The sequence below is a fragment of the Protopterus annectens genome, chromosome 11.part0 (assembly GCF_019279795.1).
Source record: "Protopterus annectens isolate FY-2018-M chromosome 11.part0, PAN1.0, whole genome shotgun sequence".
NCBI classification, from domain to species: domain Eukaryota; kingdom Metazoa; phylum Chordata; order Ceratodontiformes; family Protopteridae; genus Protopterus; species Protopterus annectens.
The window spans coordinates 1,069,030,603-1,069,043,500 of NC_056745.1; positions in this window are offsets into that span (position 1 = coordinate 1,069,030,603).

Consider the following 12,898-nt stretch of genomic DNA (forward strand, 5'->3'; position numbering starts at 1 on the left):
TAAGGAAATAAAGTTACTACTGCATTAATAATGTTAAGGAAATAACATTTATACTTCATTACAAATATTAATGAAATAAAGCTCTACTGCATTAATAATGTTAAGGAAATAACATTTATACTTCATTAAAAATATTAAGGAAATAAAGCTCTACTGCATTAATAATGTTAAGGAAATAACATTTATACTTCATTACAAATATTAAGGAAATAAAGCTCTACTGCATTAATAATGTTAAGGAAATAACATTTATACTTCATTACAAATATTAAGGAAATAAAGCTCTACTGCATCAATAATGTTAAGGAAATAAAGTTTCTACTGCATTAATTGTGGAATTACAGCTGTATTGCAACACCTGCATTATATGAACTGTTCATCATAAAAGACTGTAGACATGTAACAATCACTGCATGAAGCCACCCCTAATAAAGCTGCATTGTGTAATATCTGTGTATTTTGGGCTGTTGGTCATGAAATCAAGTATTACATCTGCTGTGAAGTAAAAACATGAATAATACCACTAAGTGACTGAAGGTTTGCTAATAAAGAGTGTTTTGCTAAACTGTAGATGTGGAGCTGTACTACCAGATATAATGCATAATGATATTTGCTCTGCACTAAGATCTGAACCAATAATAGGAACACCCAAGGTATATTGTGTATCTCAGGATTGTCTTGTGTTAACCATTACATTTCAACTATATACATTCCTGCTCTTAGGCACACTGCTGCAGGCAAGTGTGAAACTGTAATAGCTATAGACTGCAAATATGCTATCTGCAACTGTATATGGGTCAGGTAGCCAACCCAGCACTCCAATATGGTCTGTACACATCACACATATTCCCATCCACTAGTAGTTGTCTACACCTGCATTCCATGTATTAATGCACAGTTCTCCTACTATCTCGGTCATGCATGAATCTCATGCATGTGTGTTCAAGTGTCGCTGCAGTCTTGAATAATACTCTACCTCTTTTACCAGGTCATATTTTGTTGCCAGGTGAGCTCTAGGCACATATCAGTCAATTAATATTCAGCAGTGCCTCGGTAGCTCAGTTTGATAAATGCTAGGTGTGAAGTACATTTTGTCACACACAGACAGGGGGTTCGAATCCAGGGACAAGTATGTCTAAATATTTATAGAAACAGCTATGTATTGTTAATAGATGTTCTCCCCACAGGAATGACAGGTAAATAAAGGGCTGTAGTAGCTGTTTGAATGGGTTAATAATTTCTGTGTTCAGATGAACCAGAGTGTTAACAGCATTGCTCTTCAAGGCGATAAGATGTCAGTAAATAAAGTCAACAAGTACAATAGTCATACAAGTGAATAAAATAAATAAAACTGCTTAATCTTGGTATGGCTGTATGCCTGGTGTGTTTGTGAATGTCTGCTGAAAGTCTAACCCCATGCCTGCCAAGAATGGCATGATAGGTAAACTGTCTGTACTATGCACCATATATGTCTTTCAAGTGTCACGCTGTCACGGACTGTGATCACTGTTGCTAAAATCCCTTGGACATGGATTTATCATCCACTGGATTTATGTGAATAGCACAGTCACACTACATCAGTCTACAGTACACCTTGGAAGACATATATGTCCCCCGACATGTAATAGTCCCCTGTGTACCTGTAGGTGTTACAGTTTGGCCCATACTGTCCCATGCAGATAGCTTGGGAGGTATGCAGGTGCTACAGAAGCTATAGGACACATGCATACATAAAGTAAGGGCAGACCTGTAGAGTATATAAGATTACTGTTGCAAACAATATAGCCTATACTGGTAGAAATGGAATGCATTTCTCTCCCCCCACCCCTTATCTGCATTATCATTTATTATTGCTATACCTTGGGTATGGTTTAGTTTTAACATATGTTGTTCTCAAAATGTTATGTTGGGCTTTGTGTTTTATTATTGTTATGTATTACAAATGCATACTAGCATACCTTGTTGGATTACCTATGTTGTCTTTATGCTATAACTGTTACTGACATGCTGTTATCTCACTTATTGTTGTGTTCCATATGCTATGCAATGTTATGTTACTGGGTTAATTGTAACATTCTGGCATGTTGTTATAACTAACTAAATGTTCTGTTCATTACTAACTTATACACTTTGAAATACCTCAACACCATAGCTCGACTGGGTAGGCCGGCTCCTGGTGATCCGCTTACGCTACTTCAGCCAGCCATGGCACTGGGTCCCAGCATGTCTGGGAACCAACCTGGTACTGCCCCTCTGTTGGTCCTGTACCACCTATGGGTGGAACTGCCTCAGGGATGGGTCCTGTCCCCCCTAGGAGTGAGCATGGAAAGGGAGTCATCACCCAGCAATAGCTACCAGGGATGGTGTGCAGGATTGTGCACTGTGGCTATGAAGATCACCTGCACTGGATTGAGGGCAGACTGGTCAACCTGGAGGGGGCCAGCCCCAGCACAGCCACCTTCATGGCAGTGAAGAAGCAGTGTTGACTGCCCATGGGTTGGGAGTTCAGTCTCACTGCTGCTGTCTGGGGTCACATGGCTCTCTGATTCCACAACACCCTCCATGCCCAAGGTGTTTTCCCCCTCATGTGTCAAACAACATCCCTGTATGCTGTCTTGTCTGTGTTGTCTGGTTTGCAAATGCAACCTCTCCTACCCAACGTACCTCTCCACATGTACCTATATCCCTTCCCCAACACTCCACTCTCTCCTTAAAAAATGGGCATCTGTTCTAGAAAAAAATATCGCCACATACATAGCTCTCCATTCCGCACCCATGTTCACTGGACAGACTTTAATCATTACATGAATCAATCAACACATTTATGTTGCCCTCAGAGACTCCAAATTCCAAATTGTCTATAACCTGCACAGCTGTTGCTGTACAAAAAATGGAGAGCTGTAGTCATTTCCTGCACCCATCCTGCACATTCCTACCTGCTTTTCACAGTGTTTTCCCCCTGCTTGCCCCCATTTTACCACTTTTCTGTCACCCCTTTTTTCTATTTTTTTTTTGGAATTAGCGTGGGTTTATGTAGGGCTAAGTGGCATGGTGCACCACACAAATCCACTTAAAACTGCCTTAATCACCTTCTGTGTTTCTGACACTGTTAGGCACATCTGCTAAAAAATTACCCCTGCTAAGTTTCAAACCTAGGACTCTGTCAACTACAAAACAGTACATTAGTCTACTAGGCCACTCACTCTGAAACCAAAGAGGTGTTTCCATAAACATATCCTGATTGCCAATGACACACTGCTTGTATATATAATGGGAACATTGACAGTGTACTTGGGACTGTGATGCAGACACCAAACCAGTACACAGCTAAATAAATAATGATGAATGTACGTGAGGCCTAGGATATTAGGTATAGCTGGCAACTGCACAGACTGTAGCAGAATGTCTACAGTTGTGAAACCTACTGTTGGCAAAGTTGTCACAAAGCATATTCTGTGTGTTGAAGTACTGGCAAATCAGTACAGATTGAAGTTACAAAATCATGACAAATAGTTCAGTGTTAAACATCATACCCATCCAAACACACATATTAATGCCAATCCTGTGTAACAGACTGTATGCATGTACATATATCTTGCAACTACATTGGCTGCAGTATTGACGCAGTAGCTCAGTCTGTTAAATTCTGAGCATGCTGCACATTTTGCCACACACAGTCCTTGGTTCAAATCCAGTGAGTTGCACTTCAATTACATGCTTGTGAATACAGCAAATAATGACTGAATCCTGAAATATTAACCGAAACAGGCTCCTGCTACTGCATTCACTGCTACTCATCTTAGCACATCAAAGGCCTGTAGGTAGGGACACACTGCATAAATATGTATAGACTACCTGTATGTGGCCTACCACTCTCTGACTGGCACTGTTACATAACATATGTACCTTAAGCTCATGCCTCACTTGGACTGTTATGGGTACCCTCACCCAGGCTATGCTGTAACAACAGAGCTGACACTGCTCCCTCACTGACATATACAGCTTGCTGTCCTCCAATGTATTTACACTCCCCAGTATGACTCCTGGGCAAAACACAGCAGGTGCAGCCTGTAACATATGTGGCAGTGTGTTCAGCTACCTGCTACAGACCTACCATACCTCACAACCAACTAGAACAAGGGATCTAATGCATATTGTAAATATTCTTTTCCCAAAGCAATAACAAAATTAAATGTATGCTGCAATGCGAAAGCAATACGTTTTTTCTAATACAAGGTTTTGCCTTGTAAAGCAAGGCTTAACTTGACAAGATTTTGAAATAAATGCTTGTATCTACCTGCAAGGCTGACAACTAGCTTAAGCAAGCATGAAAGCAGTTAAGAATAGGTGAGTAATAATGGCTATGTGTCTGACACCTGCGAAAATAAAACATGCTCAGTTAGTTTAACTGTAAATATGTTTGTAGGCTAGACATGGCATCCTGTTACAATAATATTTGGAACATACAAAGAAGGAAGTTGATCAACAGGGACTTTCTGTGAGCTTTCAGATGCAGAAATAAATGAAATAAAATACAGACACTTCAAGTGATGCAAAGATGACTTGGAGAGACTTTTTGCAAAGTCTTCAGATACAGTAAGGAAGAAAATTACCAAAGAAGGAAATGAAACAAACAAAAAAAAACAATCATGCAAACCTCAAGGACATTGGAAAACAACATCTGTTGCTTTGAAAAGATATATAAACTGGACATTGTTCTCTCTTCTTGGGAGACATCTTAAAGGTGCAATTGAGACAGTTCATGATAAGCAAAATTGAAATGATCTCAGACAGTGTAACTCTTTGAACAGGTTAAAGTATAATGGAAACAGCAGTACAGTGTGAGTCTGGTGATTCTGACATCTGCTTCGCAAACAATTTAACAGTGGTGAGGCCAGCTTGAATGTGACCTTTTCTATCCATTACCAGCAGTTACTGTTCATTTGGTGCCATAATTTCTTCATGAATTCCACAGGTCAACAGATCCAGCTCTTCTCTTGGGTAGATTCTGACATAACGTTGTTGCATCTGTCCAACAACGTTCCACCATCAGTTCATCTGTTGAATGACACCGTGTCTTCTAAGTGACTTCAGACTGATCACCTGTTTGTCATCTATGCAAAAATATGGTAAATTCTTCACAGTTATAACATGGATGCCAGTAGATATAGTTAACTTTACAATGCCCACATATTGTACATATAAATTTTATAGGTTCATAGGTTCATACTAGGCTATCTGCCCTAGGGCATTTAAAAGCCTAGCCCAGAGTTTTGTGGCTTTCGCCACCCCTTTAGTTTGAAGGATACTATGCCCATTATTTTGCTGTGCCTCTGTCAAGCAGTGACACCGAGGTTATCCCTGGGGTATACCTGCGATCTCCCATTCATTGGTCAAGATTTCTCTTGAACAAAGCCAGCGAGGTGCTCTGCCTCACATGTACCGGGATTTTGTTCCACAGCATAGGGTGTCTCTGGGTGATGAATCTGTCCCTCCAGCACGTCCTATTAATAGCTGTGTTGAGGTTTAAGTCTCTTGCCCTTGTAGTTCTGATGGATTTAGATTTTTTGAGGTGAAGCATGTTCATTAATTCCGGGTTGGACATGGCCTTGTATGTCAAGCACAGGTCACCTCTGAGCAGGCAGTGGCGACTGAATAGAGCTGGAGTTCCTTCAGTCGGGCAGCATAAGACATATTTTTGAGGCCCTTTATCCTTTTGGTGAGGAACTTTTGGGGCCTTTCCAATTGCTGCAGGTGTCGGGTCAGATACATTCTGAATGGGGCATTGTACTCAATCATTGGTCTGATGAGTGATGAGTACAGGGGAATGATGACCTCCCTTGATCTAGATGTGAATCCCTTCATGATCTGGTGGGCAATGTAGAAGGTCTTCCTAACTACTTTGGCAACGTGAGTGTCAAAAGAAAGGTTACTGTCAACCTGGGTCCCCAGATCCCTGATAACCTCTTCTGTGCTTAATGGATTGCCACCTATATGGTAACTAGGGGTAACCTTGTTTTTCCAGAAGGGTATGACTATGCATTTTTTGGCGTTTAACTTTAGGCCATGGTTCTGGCACCAGTTATCTGTTTCTATGAGACCCTTCTGAAGGATGTCTGTGTCAGATGGGTTTTCAACTATGGTGCCCAGTTTGCAGTCATCTGCAAACTTTGTCAGCCATAATCCTCCTGTGTTTGCTTGTACTTCTGAAAAGTAGATGCCGAACAATAGTGGGCCCAGGACTGAGCCCTGTGGGACACCACTTGTGACAGGCTTGGAGTCTGAAATGGCGCCAGCAACTCTGACCCTGTGGGTTCTGTCACTTAACCAGTTTGCAACCCATCTAGTGATGTATGGGTTTACATTTAAGCTGGTGAGTTTTTCAATGATACCCGAGTGGGGTATTGTGTTGAAAGCCTTTGCCAGGTCAAGGTAGGCTGTGTGGACTGCCTTGCTCTCGTCAATGGCCTTGGTGACTGTTTCGAAGAAGTCAACCAAGTTTAAAAGGCATAATCTGCCCTTGACAAAGCCAAACTGGGTTGGATCCAAAGTCTGCAAGTCCCCTATGTCTTTATTTATGAGTTCCATTATGATCCTCTCCATAGCTTTGCAGACCAGGCTTGTCAAGCTGATGGGACGGTAGTTTCCGGGGTCGGTGGAGGCACCTCCTTTATGAAGTGGGACCACCGTTGCCGTACACCACTCCTTGGGTACGTATCCTGAGGTGAGGCTAAGATTAAACAGCTGCCCTAGCTGCGGGTTTAATTCCTCATTGAGTTCATGGAGCACACAACCGGGGACACCATCTGGTCCCATGGATGCTGTGTTTTTCGCCTTGGAGAGAGCAGTTCTCACCTGAGTATTTGAGATGTTTGGGGAACTACAATCCTCTGGTATAGATATCTCTCCTTTTGGGGGGGAGGGGGGGGGAATTTGCACTGAACCTGTCAGCCAGTATGTTGGCAATGTCTGTAGGTTCAGTGATTTTTTCCGTCATTTTGAACTAATTCTGAGCATATCTGGGAGTTTCCTCCCAGGTTTCTAACATAGCTAAAAAAGGCTTTATGATTGTCTTTTGAGTCCTTAGCGATTTTTCTCTCAAAATTTGCCTTGGATGCTTTTATGAGAGATCTCAGTTTTTTACTTATAATGATCAGGGGTGTCTTCCCTTTTACGGATTTTGCTCTATCTTGTAGTAGCTTTTTCCTTTTGTTGTAAAGCTTGTTTATGGCTGGGGTCCACCAGACTGGACGCTTGCCTTTGGTACAAAGAGTCTTTGTTTTGTTTGGGATTGCCTGGTCCATGCAGTCCTGGAGGTGCTGGTAGAAGGCATTTGTAAGTGATTCAGCGGTTTGAGTAATGGTTTCCGCTGGCTCGGGGCCTTGAAAGAGACCACACCAGTCTTTAGAAGTGTGAAGTCGGCTTTTGAGAAGTTCTTCACTGTGGTCTTTATCTGGGGTGGTGGCGGGATGTGGACTTCCAGTGAGATTAGTTTATGATCTGATCTCACCAATGATGGGTATACTTCTGGTGTTGAACATTGTGACCCCATGTTTGTGATGATGAGATCTAGTATGTTTTCTCCTCTTGTGGGGATGGTGACTAGTTGTTCCATGGCATTTGAGTTTATGAACTCTTGGAACCTTTGGGCTAGAGTGTTGGGGCTTGAGTAGTGATCCCAGTCTATATTTGGATAGTTGAAATCACCCAGTATGATGGTGTTTGGAGATATATTTATCCCCTCCAGTGTTTTCAGGAAAGCTGTGTGAGTTTCCTGAGTTTGAGAGGGTGGCCTGTAACAGGCTACAAACTGCAGTGCAGTCTTGCCTACGGTTATCTGCACCTGGATGGTTTCCGATGCATCGTGCGTTGCCACCAACCTTGAGGTGAGGGTGTCCTTGATGAATATGGACACCCCCCCTCCTTTCTTGGTGTTGTCCGGATTTTGGGGCCGGAACACATGATATGAGGTAAAACCTGATAGTGCCGGGGTGCTCTCAGGAGCCTTGAACCAGGTTTCAGTCACAGCACAGACATCGATGTTCTCCATACTGAGAAGGGCTTCAAGTGCGTGCATCTTGAGGTTGAGACTTCTGGCATTGAGCAGCATTACCCTTAGTTTTTTTCCTTTTTTGTGTTCTAGGGTGGTAGGTTTAGAATTTGAGCTCTGCCTAAAAAAGGCACAATGGGGGTGGCAAGAGCCTTTGCCAAAATCCGGAAGCCCAGGGGTGACAGGTGCAAGCCGTCCCTTGCAAAACAGCGTGGCTTGTCCAGCATGTCATCCCAGGCAGACAGACATTGGATCCCCTTTGAATGACACCATAGTTTAAGCCAATTATTAAAGCTGATCATCTTGTCTTCGTATTGTGGCATCATTCTTGGTGAAGGTAGGATACTGCTCAAGGTCAGGGTCATACCTGCCTGGGCTACATAATCAGAGAGCTCCTCTATGTCTCTTTTCATGTAGTCCAGGGAGGTACATCTCAGGTCGTCCACACCAGCATGGACAATGACTGAGTCATACTTGTACCTGCAGTTGAGTGACCTGAGTGCTTGCATTATGTGATGGATTCTAGCGCCCAATAGGCAGCTTACTGTGACTTTCTCCTTACTCAATCTGGTGAGCGGGACGTCAGTGTGTCTGACTATGGAGTCACCTATGACGAGTGTGTCTGGCATTGTGTTTGGCCTTAAGGGCTGTGACTGTTTGGCACACTGACTCTGTGGTCTATGTGTTGCATGTGCTGTGCCCTGTGGAGGCAGTTGTTTGGGTGTCTGCTTTGGTGGCCTCTGCTGTTTTGATAGATTTTTGATCAGAGCCTCCGAGTATGTCTTTGTGTGTTTATGTGTATGATTTGAAGTTGTTGTAGTGCTATGTGAGACTGGGTTTGTGGTGTGTGTGGTTACCTTCTCCTCCTGTCTGGTCTTGCCAGTCCTATGTTGAGAGAGCTCAGCCTCCAGTTTGGCTATATATTTGCATCTCTCACATGTATTTGTGTTTTGTGGGAGAAGGAGAGGGTTGTCAGTGTACATGAGGCAATTGTAACATTGCCTCAATATTCCCAGATTCACCAGCTGAGCAGGAGAGGAGACTAGCAACTGATCCATCACCATGCTAGAAGGAATAGACAAAAACTTTATGTAGATGAGTTTGAAAAAGACTTCGGGGGATGTGGTGTTTTTTGGCCGGGGGGTACTATGTATAATAAAAAGTGCTATATCAGAGTAAAAAGTACTTTAGGAGCAAGTGCTAGGCTTTACAGATAGAGAATAGTCTACTTAGGAATCAAGTAGAGCTGAACTTTTTAGTTAGAGAATAGGCTGGTTTGATTAGCAGTGCAGTTCAAGAAGAGCTGTTCTAAGGGAAAAAATGAAGAGTGGCCTTTGGTAGCCCGAACAGTTTAACCTTGATTAACCGCCGCTGCTCTTGTGTGCTCCTGTGGCTGTTTTCATGGTTTAAACCTTCTGTGCCAGACATAAAATGTAAATCTGAAATTTTTAGTGTTCAGACATTACATAACAGTTGTGTTTGTAAAAGAATAAATGTCTATTATTCATACATAACAAAATGTACAGCAATTCAAAATGACTGTTTTTTATGTAAAAATAACTTTCCAAACTTATGTGTATCTTGTCACTGGAGTCTAGTATGTAAGCCATACCATAATATATATCCATCCTATTCTGATAAATAATCTGTTTAATTCTAGCATTGTTAGTTCTTCACATATACAACAGTTAATGTACCTTTTGCAGTCATGCCTTTGTCAGATATAATGCAAACTACTGCACATTTTCTTTAACGTCTTAAGGCTTTACCTAAATCTCATACAGTACAAGTGTATGCAATTATTGTCAGTAATGTAATAGACTACATAAAAATGATATTTATAAATATTGCAAATGCACAGAAAGAATAAAGTTCTAACATAGTAGAGTGTGCTATTAATATTAACCTTTTAAAAAAAAGGTTTTGACAGCTTTTCAAAATTTCCCTAGGGACAGTAGTAAGGGACAATGCCATTTAGAGGAAGAGACTCAGCATGGCATTCAGACTTTACATAAGGACATTTCTGGTTTAACATAACAAACAGATAGAGCCCAACAACATTTATTAAGGGCGCAAACTACAGAGGTTAATCTGACAAGACAGAAAAAGCCCAACAAGATTTACAAGGGGCACAAAATACACCAATTGACATTGGGCAGGGTTCAGCAGAAATGACAGTTATTTCTCCTGCTGATATTTATCAAAATAGCAATAACCCACACCTGGGTTTACCCACGGTTGGTGTGGTTTTGGTCACGAGGGCGAAGCCCGAGTGGCCAAACAAAGGCAACCATGGGTAAACCCAGCATTACCCACACCCAGAAGTGGGTTATTGCTATTATACAATGACATTATTTAAGAAAAAAATACTTACTTTTCTTAAATAATGGCATTGTATAATACCTCCTTGCTGCCCTTCCGCAGCTGTCTGGTATTCTGCAGCAGTTCTTATGTACTGCGCATGCATATGCTTACGCAGTACATCAGAGCTGTGGGTGGAAGCAATGGAGAAAGCAAGATCTCCATTGCTTTTTACAAAGTGTCTCAATATGTTAAAGGAGTTTAACATAGTGAGACAGCTTTAAAAAAAGCAACGGAGAATCTCCATTGCTTTTTTTAAAGCTGTCTCGTTATGTTAAACTCATTTAACATAGCAAGACAGCTTTAAAAAATGCAACGGAGAAAGGAAGATCTCCGTTACTTTTTTTAAAGCTGTCTCGCTATGTTAAACTCCTTTAACATAGGGAGACAATATCTAAAAAGCAACGGAGATCTTGCGTTCTCCATTGCTGTAAAAAAGACTTATACTAATGGAAAAAGTCCGGGCGACCGGACTTTTTTCCGTTAGTATAACGCTGATTTACAATGTGCATGCTGACCAATCAGCGTGCATGTTTTGGAATATTAATGGGGGTTGTTGTATAATAGTCTTGTTTATTGCAGACTGCCTCAGTGGCAAGACAAGAAAGGAATTTTGATTCAATATGTTGGCATTTAAACAATTGTTCACATCCACTTTGTGGTCTATTTGAAATGATGCTTTATTTAAATGTTTTTTTTTTTTTTGCATTTACACATGCCAGTTTGGGTTAAAAGGGGATTTGTTGTTAGTGTTGGCAAACCCCTAAAACATGCTCCAGTACTATGGGAGTTATGGGCATTGATTCCCAAAATGATTTACAGGGAAAGTTTAGTATTGTCAAAATCAAAGCACATAAAAAATGTAATACAGAAGAGGCTACAGTAAATGCTTTGGCAGATGCCAAAACAAAGCACACAGCTGAAACAGGTGAGTGTCTACACTCACATCACTGTTTTAAACACACAGACAAGGTAATGCCAGTTTCCACCATTTAAAAAATTAAACAAACTATCTGAAAATGATCAGACAGTCTAAATAACTTGACAGAAAAAAACAATAAATGTTTTAGTCAGGCATGATGGTATGTTTAAGCAATTCTGTCAGACAGTTAATGACATTCTGCAAAATGCAGATGCAGCTTTAAAATCAGTTTCTACCAGCCAGACAAATACAGACTCAGAGATCAAACATTTCAAACCCGCCTGGAGCAAAACAAAGCCAGAGTGCTACACAGTTTAAAAAAGTAAGCAGTATTGCAGATGCACATAGGAAATGTACAGAAACAGCTTGCAGACTACAAAAAGCAGCTTAAGGCTTTAAAGTCTAAAGATAAAATTAAGCCTAAATATGTCACAGCTGTTACAGGTATAACAATCTTGTCTACTGCAGACAATTCTGCAGTGCAATGATGAAACAGGAGACAGCCACAGATTTAATATACTGTTTTTGGGACAGGTAATACATAGCAAAGGGGACATATATGCAAATAACCTGCAAATATCGGGGTACACAGAAAAAGGAGGTAACCAACCCCTTGCCTTAAAAATAGTAAATTATGACCAGTAGAATATAGGGATAATACTCCCTATAACTCAGATCATAGCAGGCAATAGACATTAAAGCAATAAATTAAAAGAACACAGGTTATCAGTTGGCAGCAAAGTACAGGGATGTTTTTAAAGCAATGGAAGACAATGTTATTACATAAAACTCAATGTAAATTAAACAAAGGGGACAGAAAAAGATAGAAAAATAAATATTACTTTACTGGTTTAATAAGCCAGGACGGATTCAGAATAAACACAAAAATAACCTACAGACATACAGACACAGAGTAAAGTTAATACAGATATACCCCCGGATTCAGCAAGTCCTGCATGGTGTGCAGGACTAGTGCAGGAGCTCCAGTAGGCAATATGTCGACCATGCGATCCAGGAATATGCTGTAGGGAGGTGCATGAGCGCTCCTGCACTAGTCCTGCACGGACTCAGCTCCTGTATGCAAATTACCCCATTTGCAGGTGAAATCCAAGCAAATGAGGTGAATTTGCGATCCAGGAAGCTGGAAGCCTGCCATGCAGGACTAATGTAATCTGCAGAAATGTACTCGGTTAGTAACCGAGTACCTTTCTGAAACTACAAAAAGGAGCCATGACAGCTCCAAATAAAGGGTGGATATTATGTAGAAAGCATGCCAATGGCCAAATATATGGCCATTGCCATGGAAAACAGCTGCAAAAATAAAAAAAAGTAACTTATTTTTTTTAGCCAATCTCGGCTGTTTAAGCGTAGAGCAGTGGCGCGCAAAAGGGATCAGGCAAAAAATAAAAAACCTAAAATAAACATTCTAACCAAAATCACTATTTTGCCATTATACTCAATGGCAGTCAGAAGACAACATGGCCAGTGAATAGTGGTTGCTAAGGGGAGAGGCTCAGCGTGGGACCTGTAACTATGCATCAGCAGGCAATCCTGTGCAAAGGAGG